Below are 12,303 nucleotides of genomic sequence, written 5' to 3' on the forward strand. Positions count from 1 at the left end.
CATGCCTTGGCGCGGTTTGGCGTGGCCAAAACTAGGGTTTTGGGCCAAAAGTTACCATGCGTTGTCTGGCGATCTTGGACGACTAGGATTTGCATCTAGGATTGAAGGGTGTCCATTGATCTTCGCACGCCTTCATTTTGGTAGCCGCATAGGGAAGGTCGGCATGGTAGGGCCAAGGCAAATGGCGCAGATGGCTTGGCATACTGGGGCCAAAGGTTTGGACGGCTTGGAATGGTAGGGCCAAGGAAGAATGGTGCGGACGGCTTGGCATGGTAGGGACAAGGCAGAATGGTGCGGACGGCTTGGCATAATGGGTCCAAGGCAGAATGGTGCGGACGGCTTGGCATGGTGGGCCAAGGCAGAATGGTGCGGACGGCTTGGCATGGTAGGCCAAGGCAGAATGGTGCGTACGGCCTGGCATAGTAGGGCCAAGGGTTTGTCATGTCATTGGCGTATGGTGCGGCTAGCATGGCTAGGGCCAAGGCAAGGTGCGCTTGGCTTGGCATAGTAGGGCCAAGGGTTTGGCATGCCATTGGCGTATGGTGCGGCTAACATGGTTGGGGCCAAGGCAAGGTGCGTTGGTTGGCGAACTTGGACGGCTAAGATTTACATATAAGGTGGAAGGGTGGTCGTTGATCGTCGCACGCCTTCGTTTTGGTGTGGTCATACCGAAACCCTAATTAGCGCCCTTTACTAGAATCTCCGTAGAATTCGCGTACGGACTTGGATTTTTACTGTCTTCCCCTCCATCTGACCGGAAAAGAATTCTCTATCTCATTACGAGGGAATATTAGGTTTTGAGCTCGTTTGGTTGGTGAAAACATCCCGACAGTAAAAACCAGGAAGAATTCAGGAGGGACGGCGGCATGGTCGGCATGCCTCAGCGCGGAGATGCGGCTGACACGGCCTGCCATTGGCACATGTGGTGCGGCTGGCATGGTTGGCATGCCTTGGTGCGGAGACGTGGCTGGCATGGTTTGCCATTGGCACGGTGGTGTGGCTGGCATGGTTGGCATGCTTTGGCTTGGAGATGTGGCTGGCATGGGTTTTCCATTGGCACGGTGGTGCGGATGGCATGACTGGCATGCTTTGGCGCGAAGATGTGGCTGGCATGGTTTGCCATTGGTACAGTGGTGCGGCTGGCATGGTTGACATGCTTTGGCGCGAAGATGTGGTTGGCATGGTGTACCATTGGCACAGTGGTGCGGCTAGCATGGTTGGCATGCCTTGGCGCGGTAGCATGAGAATTAGGGTTTGGCATAGATGATGTCAGTCAATGTTATGGGTTCTGCCGTGGAACATGACCCATGTAAAAAAAGGTACCCCGGTCATTCTTACGTAGGCATGCTGATTGATTCAATAAATGTTTTAATGTTCATAGTGACGTCATGTCAATTGTACAGTTTTACGATTTTAACCCTAGGCTAAAAACCACCATCAACAGTAGGTATAGGCTCTTATTAGCACGATTCATCCACATAGGACAAAAGGATCTCAGACAATCCTTAACTGTTAATCCTTAAAAAAATCTTTCAATGAAGTCCATCAATTTATCCGTTATGTTAATTAAATTTTCGTATAAGTGATTTTTTTAATTAAATTTCCGTACAAGAGATATAGTCTAACTGCGGTAAACAAATGTTCGACAAATGAATAACCTCGTCAAATGAACAATATTTTTTCTCTGTTTGTACTTGGATAAAGGGGAAAAATGCCAAAATAATTGGGCAAAGGGGCTAAATGAATAACTTCGTTAAATGCATTAATGAATTAAAAGGAATTTACACTTTAAAGGCCCAATGAAAAAATAAATGAACAATCACTAAATTTCATATAAATATATATAGGGGAAAAATATTTCTAGTTAGCGGTGGATATCTTTGACCACTGATAATGCCCCAAAAAAACGCTTAATTTATCAATTATCAACGGAATCTTATAAAAATATTTTTGTCAGTATTCGTATATTAAATAAGGTTAATTTAGTCATTTAAAAATGTGAAAATTTAAATTCAATCTAAACTATTAATCTTAACCGTAGATCTTATGTTTTTGGGCTACAGATATATATTATTTTAATAACGGGTTTCTAAAAGAGATGGGAACCATACATGGGTTCCTCAGAAATTTCCACAATATATATATATACCAAAATACTTTATCTAATCAATAATGCTCGTACAAAAAGTCACTTATTCTTAAGAAAATGCATCAAAAGTTGATTTTTTTTCCTTACGCCTTGTTATAATTGTAAAATTTCGGTATCTTTATAAAAGTAAAACTAAATATGCATACTTGGGCAAAATCATTCAATACGACTTCTTTCAATCCTTAGGCATGTCCCCATGGAGGGTGGTATAAAAGTTGTTTTGCCATTCCATGTGGCATGGCAAACTAGTTTCCCCACTATGGTAAAAGTGGCAAATTCTAATAAACTAGTATATTTATTATGTTTTATGGGACCCATATTAATAAAAAATCTGTTGTTTAGTTTCGCTGGGTCTTTAATAAATTTTTGGGATTGTACAATATTTTGTGAGATGTTTTTATAGTAAAATCTGTTACAAAAACTAAAATGTAGGAGAGAAGAAAAAAATATGATTGTTAGAGCACTGCTCGGTCAAACTCGCATGCGTTGCTATATCAAGCATGTTTGTCAATGTTAGTGATCAAAACTATAAGTCTTTATTTCTAGTCTATTATAGCTAAGTCTCGGATTAGGATACTAAGTGTATTTGATCTCAAGGACTTCATGGCGATTCATCATACAAGTAGAAGAACTACTCAAGGAACCGGTGGAACTTCTCGACAAAAAGGTATGTGAAGACTTGAACTTATGTGTCACTCAAAAGTCTATCTATTCTATCTCCTACTTCTTGAGACAAAAGTCGTATGCTATATATATAGACTTAGATTATACACATTTGGTATTTCGAGACGAGTATACCTCGCCTATCTATATCTCGAAATATGTGTTGGTAAGCGTTTCGCTTCGACCATGTTTATCTTTACCTGGTGACGAAAGTCATGATATGTTTCAATCACTTTGAAAATTGCTTTGACGAGAAATGGTGTAACAACTACATAACGTCCTCTAAGAATGTTTCAATGATTGGAATGAGAGTTTAGATTACATAACCAATATGGACATAAGTATTGTTGTGGAAACACATATGTGCATAAGTCCTAAACCGGAAGAGTGGCTTGTTTCCAAATCCGCGAACTCAGTCCGCGAACTGCCGAACTTCTCATCCCGAGAAATTCTGCTGGAGTTGACAAACTAGTTGCGTGACTACCAGTCCGTGAACCAAGTCCGCGAACCGGCGGAAAGTCTTTGCTGGAGTTCGTAAACTCTGCCCGGTTCCTTAAGTCCGCGAACCTAGTGTGCGAACTTAAGAAGGTTATATATCTAAAGAGGATTTCTGAACTTAAACTTATAAAGACTAAGGAATGCAATTTCAAACCGTGGCTATAAAGTTCGTGAACCGATTCTTTGAATCAAATCATCTTTGCTTCAATTGTGTCTTCTTTAGTATATGAGATTTCCATGCAATTGAACAACTTTCTAACTAGTTCATTTGAGTCGATTGAACTAGTTATGGTGAAGAAGAATATGGTTGGTATGAAATGCTCATATGGCTAACCTTTTGGTTAACTATTGTTGAACCAACAATGCACACGTTTGGGTACGGTTAACAAACCTAGAAGCGTGCATTTCATTTGTGTATAACAAGCTAAGGTTTTCGATCTAACAGTTGAGAAATACTACCTTGAATCTAAATCAGGTTTTCATCTAACGGTGAATATTGTTTTCTTTGTAACCAAGGCGAAACCCTGATTTGAAAGACTATATAAGGGAACATCTAGCAACTCTGCAAAACTAATCCCCACACCTTACATGTGATACTAGTTTGCGTGCTAGAGTCGGTTCTCCTTTAACCTTTGGTTTTCTTCTTCTAAAACCAGGTTAACGACTTAAAGACTGCATTGGGATTGTGAAGCCAGACCGATATTACTTTTATAGTAATTGTGTGATCTGATCTTGCATCTTCTATCGTACGAGTACAATCAAATTGATTGGCTTGAGATTTAATATCTCCGATAGGCAAGATATAAAAAGTAACCACAAACACCTTCGTCTCATTGTTTGTGATTCTGCAACATCTTGTTTCGCTACCATACGATTAAGATTGTTGTGAGGTGATTGATTAATCTAGGTTGTTCTTCGGGAATATAAGACCGGATTATCAATTGGTTCATGTTCACCTTGATTGTTATCAAAAGACGGAACAAACACTTTAGGGTTTTGTGGGAGACATATTGACCCTTTGATAGACTTGTCTGTGTGAGACATATTTGTTTATTGTCAAAGCCTGTGATTTTGGGTCGTAGCAACACTTAGTTGTGGGTGAGATCAGCTAAGGGAATCAAGTGCGCAGTATCCTGCTGGGATCATAGGCGCATGGAGTACAAATGTACCTTGGATTAGTGGGAGACTGATTGGGGGTTCAACTAAAGTCCAGTCTGAAGTTAGCTTGGAGTAGGCTAGTGTATGTAGCGGCTTAATACAGTGTGTGTTCAATCTGGACTAGGTCCCGGGGTTTTTCTGAATTTGCGGTTTCCTCGTTAACAAAATTTCTGGTGTCTGTGTTATTTCTTTTCCGCATTATATTTGTTTATATAATAGAAATAATACAGATTGTGTGTTAGATCATCAATTGGATTAATCCAACCTTTGGTTGTTTATTATCATTGATCGATCCTTGGACAATTGGTCTTTGGTATCGTCCAAGTTATTCCTTGTGTTTGATTAAAGACTCGCTGATTTCTATTAGCTTGAATAAATCAAAACAAGAGAGATATTAACTCCTTGAGATACTTTTACCTAGATTGAGTCTGACTGTCTAGTTGATTCTCTAGAAAGTGTTTCGGAGTTAGTCCATACAGACTGCTAAGCGAAATATTGGGTGTTGTTGTTAGACCCCCGCTTTTTCAATTGGTATCAGAGCAGGCAAACACGTTTAAGGCCTTACAAGTCTGTGTTTGTAGCGATCTGACTCTATGGACAGAGGTGCTATCTTTATTAACGTACCACCAGTCTTCGATGGATCTAATTATTTATGGTGGAAAATTTCCATGCAATCTTTTCTTCAAGCATGTGATTTTCAATCATAGGTATAAGTTGTTAATGTCTATGATGCTCTCGTTGTGGCAGTTTGAGATGTACGTTCCCAAACCTATTGGTGAATACACCACTGCTGAGATAAATGTTGCAAAGAAAAATTCCGACGGTTTGAATGCCATCATACATGCCATTACCCCAAATCTTCAGCACCATGTGTCTAATTGCACTCGGTCTAAAGATGCTTGGGATATTAGAAACCGTATTTTAAGGAAACTCTAGTGAAAAGGAAGCTAGGCTTCAAAACCTTAATTCCGATTGGGAGAACCTTCGTATGGCAGATGAAGATACATTTGATGAGTTTAATCACAGAGTGTCTGAAATTGTTAATGCATATTTTGCATTGATTAAGACTATTCCTGAAAAGGACATGGTGATGAAAATTCTCAGATCGCTGCCATCTAGATACAAGTCTAAGAAGAATGCCATCGTTGAGGGAAATAACCTTGATAATCTTTCCAGAAATACCTTGGTTTGAAAGCTAAAGATCTTTGATCATGAGCATACATACAAAATTGGAAAGGATGTTGCCTTTAAAGTACAGAAGAACACGAAATTACTTGATAAAAGTAAAAGTGTTTATGTCTCTGAGGATGATCAATCTGAGGATGATTTTTCGGATGAAGATCTTGACAAATCAGTCTCCTTGATCACAAGACAGTTTAGGGATCTTCTTTTAAAGAGTAGTAAACGGTTTTCAAGAGACAAACCTAGGTCGTCAGATAAACCTCACAATCGCGTTCCTCTTACAAACAGGGATGCCGACGAGGCTGATGACGAGGATATGCCATGGTGCTTTAAGTGTAAATGTTTTGGTCATTTTGCAAACGAATGCCCTAATCGGAAAAAATACACTGGGAACAAAGGTATTGCTGTAACACTTGATGAAATGTCTGAGATCTATGATTCTGATGAAGATAGGAAATCAAGTGTTGGCCTTCTATGTGAGAACATTGATTTTGATAATTGTAGAAATACGTATATCAACTTTGATGGTTTCGGTGAAGATGAGAATCCAATCAATCTGGAAGAATCAATTGACCCATCCTTTGGAAACTCTGTCTGTAATGTTTCAGGATCTAACTTGTGTTTAGCTGCAGTCACACAAATGCCTGAATATTATCCAAGATTGACGTGCTCGTTTTGTTCTCAGAAGGGTCATGAACTATCAAGATGTTACAAGTACAAACATCAAATGAGGCACGCCAACAAATTTCAACGAAGAGAAAATCAATTAGCAAGGAAGCTTAAACTTGCTCAAAAGACCGCTGAGGTATGCAGGATTTTATCTTCGTCTAAGAAGTTTGTTTCCAAAGAAAAAACAAGACCATTTGAGAAGAAAGTATGGTCAAATCGTTTTAATAGACATAAGTCAGAGGATTCCTCTCAAGAGGAAAATGGTGGACAAATTGTTGTTCACCACAGCACAAATTAATTGTGTTGGTTGGTAAATCTTGTCTCATGTGCCTGATCAAAAGAGACAAGGTTGTGAACGCACATGCTTTAGGAAAAGTTCTTCTTCTTAGATATGTTCTTCTCTGTCTGTCAAATAAAAGAAAGGGTTATTATCGACAATTATACTCTTTATAGGGTTTAGAGTTGTGCATCCACGAATCTGTTTAAAGGTTTCGAACCCTACATTCCTTTTTCCTCTTTGATATTATTTTTCTCAAGACTTCTTGTTGAGATTGTGAATTCCATTCACAAAAACCAGTTGGTCATAGCTGCTCTCAAAGCATTACATCTTTGGATGGAAAAGATGTCAACATGATTTTTAAGCCATCAATCAAGGAAAAAGAGAAATCTCCAATAACTTCATCCTTGAAAAGAAAAAGGAGGAATATAAGAAAGCCAAGGGTTGTCCATTCCAATTCTCAGAAGTTTTTCGATGTTCTTGATGAGTTGAAGGAAGTAAGAAAAGAGATATATAAAATAAAGGCTTGCATTTTAAGATCTTTGGAAATTCAGAAAGCCCTGGTTCGACATAACCAGCCAAGACGGTTTGTTGATATCAACTCCTTTCTCCACGAACCTTATGTACCAATGGTGGTTGATGACAAGGAGTTCGGGAATGATAAAGAATTTCTCAAAGACATTGTTGCCTAGTATGTCTTCTTTTTGGTTTAGTTGGAAGAATAACTAGTTCTTTGAATAGCAATGATTGTGACTACACATAGCTATTATTTCTCAGCTTCTTGTATTATTTTTTAGGTTTATAGGTTTTAAATTCTAAAAATATTTGGAGGATGATGGTTTGAAGTATTTAATCTTTATGATTTGTTATATTGCAATGTGTTATGGGATATTGGTGTTTACGTCCGTGAACTATGTTGTCCCATATTTTGTCAAAAGTAAAGTCGTTCATGATCGGTATTCATGTATTGATTTAAGGATGAATAGACTTTTGAAAAATACAAAAGTTAAGCCTATATTGTCAATTATTTGATGGAAGATAGGTTAAAATCTTTTGTGTTTAAGGATTATGTCTATTATATATCGTTGTGCAAATAGTGATGGAAGATAGAATGAATCCTTGTGAATTCCACAGTATTGATCTTCACTGATCCATATTTTATGTAATACTGTGAGGCTCCGTAATGTGTCTTATGTTGAGCACGATACAACTAAGTTGATTAATTTTTGATTAGCTTTGTTGGTTGTTCCGTAAGGTACTTTATGTTGAGCATTTGGAACTAAATTAATCATCTTGTTTGGTTATTTAGTTATTGCTCCGTAAGTTTTCTTATGTCGAGCAAAACAAATGACAATTAAATTGATCACTTTTGTGTTTAATTTGATTGCGTATTCCGATTAAATTAATCATGGGTTTACTTGTGATTAATTTGATTGAGTTTTGGATATAGAAAATCATTCTCATGGTTTTTGGTGTCCAATAAAAAATCCTTTTTTTCTTTCGAAATTAAGGTCGCTTTGTTGTTCCCTTGGGAATGACATCTAATGGGGGAAAGTTCTTTTGAAATTGTGCTTAATGGTCATAACTTGAGAGGTGTGCGGCTGTGGAATTTAAGAGGGGTTATCTTGTATATTTAAACTCCTTGATAAATGCTATTAGCTTCGGCTATATGATTGCATCTAAATTAGATGGTATGTATTTTTTTCTTTTAGTCATGAAATGTCTCTTACGGAAATTTCATTATGATCCCGTTCTTGTACCTTTGCCAATTTTATTGACAAAGAGGGGGAGAATTAATATGTAATTCACACTACAAAAACATATGGTTTTCGGATCATTGTGTGGGGGAGTGGTTTCCATGTGAGATGGATTATTGACTAAGGGAGAGTGATACACATCACCATAGTATTATTGTCGAAGTTGTGATACAATTGGACTTTGACACTGTGTAATAATACTATGATACTGTATAACAATGATCGAGACCGATGCTTTCTCATTGTTATAGCTACGGATCTTCAACAATGGTGATGCTAAACTTACAACCTTTGGGATCATTGGAGTACTTGGAAGTGAGTTTTCAAGGAATGTTGAAGATTAGACATGTGGAATAGGAGCTACTAAAGTTTCATTATCTTTTTGGTATTCCATATGTATTGATAGTTTTGTCACTAAAATAGACAAAGGGGGAGATTGTTAGAGCACTTCTCGGTCGAACTCGCATGTGTTGTTATATCAAGCATGTTTGTCAATGTTAGTGATCAAAACTATAAGTCTTGATTTCTAGTCTAGTATAGCTAAGTCTCGGACTAGGATAGTAAGTGTAGTTGATCTCAAGGACTTCATGGCGATTCATCATACAAGTAGAAGAACTACTCAAGGAACCGGTGGAACTTCTCGACAAAAAGGTATGTGAAGACTTGAACTTATCTGTCACTCAAAAGTCTATATATTTTATCTCCTACTTCTTGAGACAAAAGTCGTATGCTATATATATATATATACTTAGATTATACACATTTGGTATTTCAAGCCGAGTATACCTCGCCTATATATATCTCGAAATATGTGTTGGTAAGCGTTTCGCTTCGACCATGTTTATCTTTACCTAGTGATGAAAGTTATGATATGTTTCAATCACTTTGAAAATTGCTTTGACGAGAAATGGTGTAACAACTATATAACGTCCTCTAAGAATGTTTCAATGATTGGAATGGGAGTTTAGATTACATAACCAATATGGACATAAGTATTATTGTGGAAACACATATGTGCATAAGTCCAAAACCGGAAGAGTGGCTTATTTCCAAGTCCGCGAACTCAGTTCGCGAACTGCCGAACTTCTCATCCCGAGAAATTCTGCTGGAGTTGGGAAACTAGTTGCGTGACTACCAGTCCGCGAACCGGCGGAAAGTCTTTGCCGAGATTTTCTGCTGGAGTTTGTAAACTCTGCCCGGTTGCTTAAGTTCACGAACCTAGTGTTCGAACTTAAGAAGGTTATATATCTAAAGATGATTTCTGAACTTAAACTTATAAAGACTAAGGAATGCAATTGCAAACCGTGGCTATAAAGTTCATGAACCGATTCTTTGAATCAAATCATCTTTGCTTCAATTGTGTCTTCTGTAGTACATGAGATTTCCTTGAAATTGAACAACTCTCTAACTAGTTCATTTGAGTCAATTGAACTAGTTATGGTGAAGAAGAATATGGTTGGTATGAAATGCTCATATGGCTAACCTTTTGGTTAATTATTTTTGAACCAACAATGCACACGTTTGGGTACGGTTAACAAACCTAGAAGCGTGCACTTCATTTGTGTATAACAAGCTAAGGTTTTCGATCTAACGGTTGAGAAATATTAGCTTGAATCTAAATCAGGTTTTCATCTAACGGTGAATATTGTTTGCTTTGTGACCAAGGCGAAACCCTGATTTGAAAGACTATATAAGGGGACATCTAGCAACTCTGCAAAACTAATCCCCACACCTTATGGGTGATACTAGTTTGCGTGCTGGAGTCGGTTCTTCTTTAACCTTTGGTTTTCTTCTTCTAAAACCATGTTAACGACTTAAAGACTTCATTGGGATTGTGAAGCCAGGCCGAGACTACTTTTATCGTAGATGTGTGATCTGATCTTGCATCTTCTATCGTACGAGTACAATCAGATTGATTGGCTTGAGATTAAATATCTCCGATAGGAAAGATATAAAAAGTAATCACAAACACCTTCGTCTCATTGTTTTTGATTCCACAACATCTTGTTTTCCTACCATACGATTAAGATTGTTGTGAGATGATTGATTAATATAGGCTGTTCTTCCGGAATATATGACCGGATTATCAATTGGTTCCTGTTCACCTTGATTATTATCAAAAGACGGAACAAAAACTTTTGGGTTTTTCTATGGGAGACAGATTGATCCTTTGATAGACTTGTCTGTGTGAGACAGATTTGTTTATTGTCAAAGCCTGCGATTTTGGGTCGTAGCAACTCTTAGTTGTGGGTGAGATCAGCTAAGGGAATCAAGTGCGCAGTATCCTGCTAAGATCAGAGTCGTAGGGAGTACAACTGTACCTTAGATCAGTGGGAGACTGATTGGGGTTCAACTACAATCTAGTCCGAAGTTAGCTTGGAGTAGGCTAGTGTCTGTAGCGGCTTAATACAGTGTGTGTTCAATCTGGACTAGGTCCCGGGGTTTTTCTGAATTTGCGGTTTCCTCGTTAACAAAATTTCTGGTGTCTGTGTTATTTCTTTTCCGCATTATATTTTTTTATATAATAGAAATAATACATGTTGTGCGTTAGATCATCAATTGGATTAATCCAACCTTTGGTTGTTTATTATCAGTGATCGATCCTTAGACAATTGGTCTTTGGTACCGTCCAAGTTATTCCTTGTGTTTGATTAAAGACTCGTTGATTTCTATTAGCTTGAGTAAATCAAAACAAGAGAGAGATATTAACTCCTTGAGATACTTTTACCTAGATTGAGTATGACTGTCTAGTTGATTCTCTAGAAAGTGTTTTGGAGTTATTCCATACATATTGCTAAGCGAAATATTGGGTGGTGTTGTTAGACCCCCGCTTTTTCAATAACACTAAAATATTAATCAACCTTGATATTAGTAACCAAAATATGTACAATCGCGAAAACCATCATGTATGATTATCCAATCTTGTTTTAGTTTCCCATGACGCAAAGCAGATATTTTGGTACACTGCTAAATATATAGTCCCCTAATAGATATTATGAGTAATCATACACCAAACTAGGCATTTTTCATGTTCACACTCCTCGGTCTTTATTTGATGTTGGGCAAAGCAGATTGTTCTTGACCTGTTAAAATATATAATGTCGAGAAAGGTATAAAGAGTAATCATATACCGAACAATGCATGTTTAAGTTCATACTACTCAATATCGACATACATTCTGATCTTCCAGAATTGAGCAAAACATATCTTTAGGTACATTCCATAGATTTAGTGGCTCAGGGTGGATATTATGAGTAATCATATACCGAATGATGCATGTTTAGGTTCACACTTCTCGATATTATTGACTTTTAGGTTCACACTGCTCGATACCTCCGTCATACATTCCGTTCTACTAGATATGGGACAAAACATATCTTTTCCTATATTCCTAGATAGATTAGAGTCTCGAGACATGTATTGTGAGTAGTCATAGACGCTTTCATGCATGTTTAGGTTCACACTGCTTGGTATTGAACTCCGTCACAAATCCCGATCTACCAGATATGTGATGATTACTCATAATATCTATCTTGAGATCCTGAATCTGGAATGTACCAAAAGATTTGTTTTGGCTCATATTTGGTAGATCAGAACTGTGGTCAATACCTTTCAGTGTGAACCGAAGCATGCTTCGCCGCGTCTATGACTACTCACAATACCTATCCCGGGACTCTAAATCTGGAAATCTAGGAAAATAAACTAAACATGCATCGATCCATCACTGATTACTCATAATATCAACCTCGAGACTCTAATATGGGAATGCCAAAAGATATATTTTGCTCAATATTTGGAAGATTGGAATGTATGTCAAATGTCAATATGGAGCAGTTTGAAACTAAACATGCATCTTTCCATCAATGATTACTCATAATATCTACCTCGATACTCTAAATATAGCATTGCTCCAAAAGATATGCTTTCTTTCATATCTAGTATATCGCAAT

This window comes from Papaver somniferum, chromosome 7 (assembly GCF_003573695.1).
Source record: "Papaver somniferum cultivar HN1 chromosome 7, ASM357369v1, whole genome shotgun sequence".
Taxonomy (NCBI): Eukaryota; Viridiplantae; Streptophyta; class Magnoliopsida; order Ranunculales; family Papaveraceae; genus Papaver; species Papaver somniferum.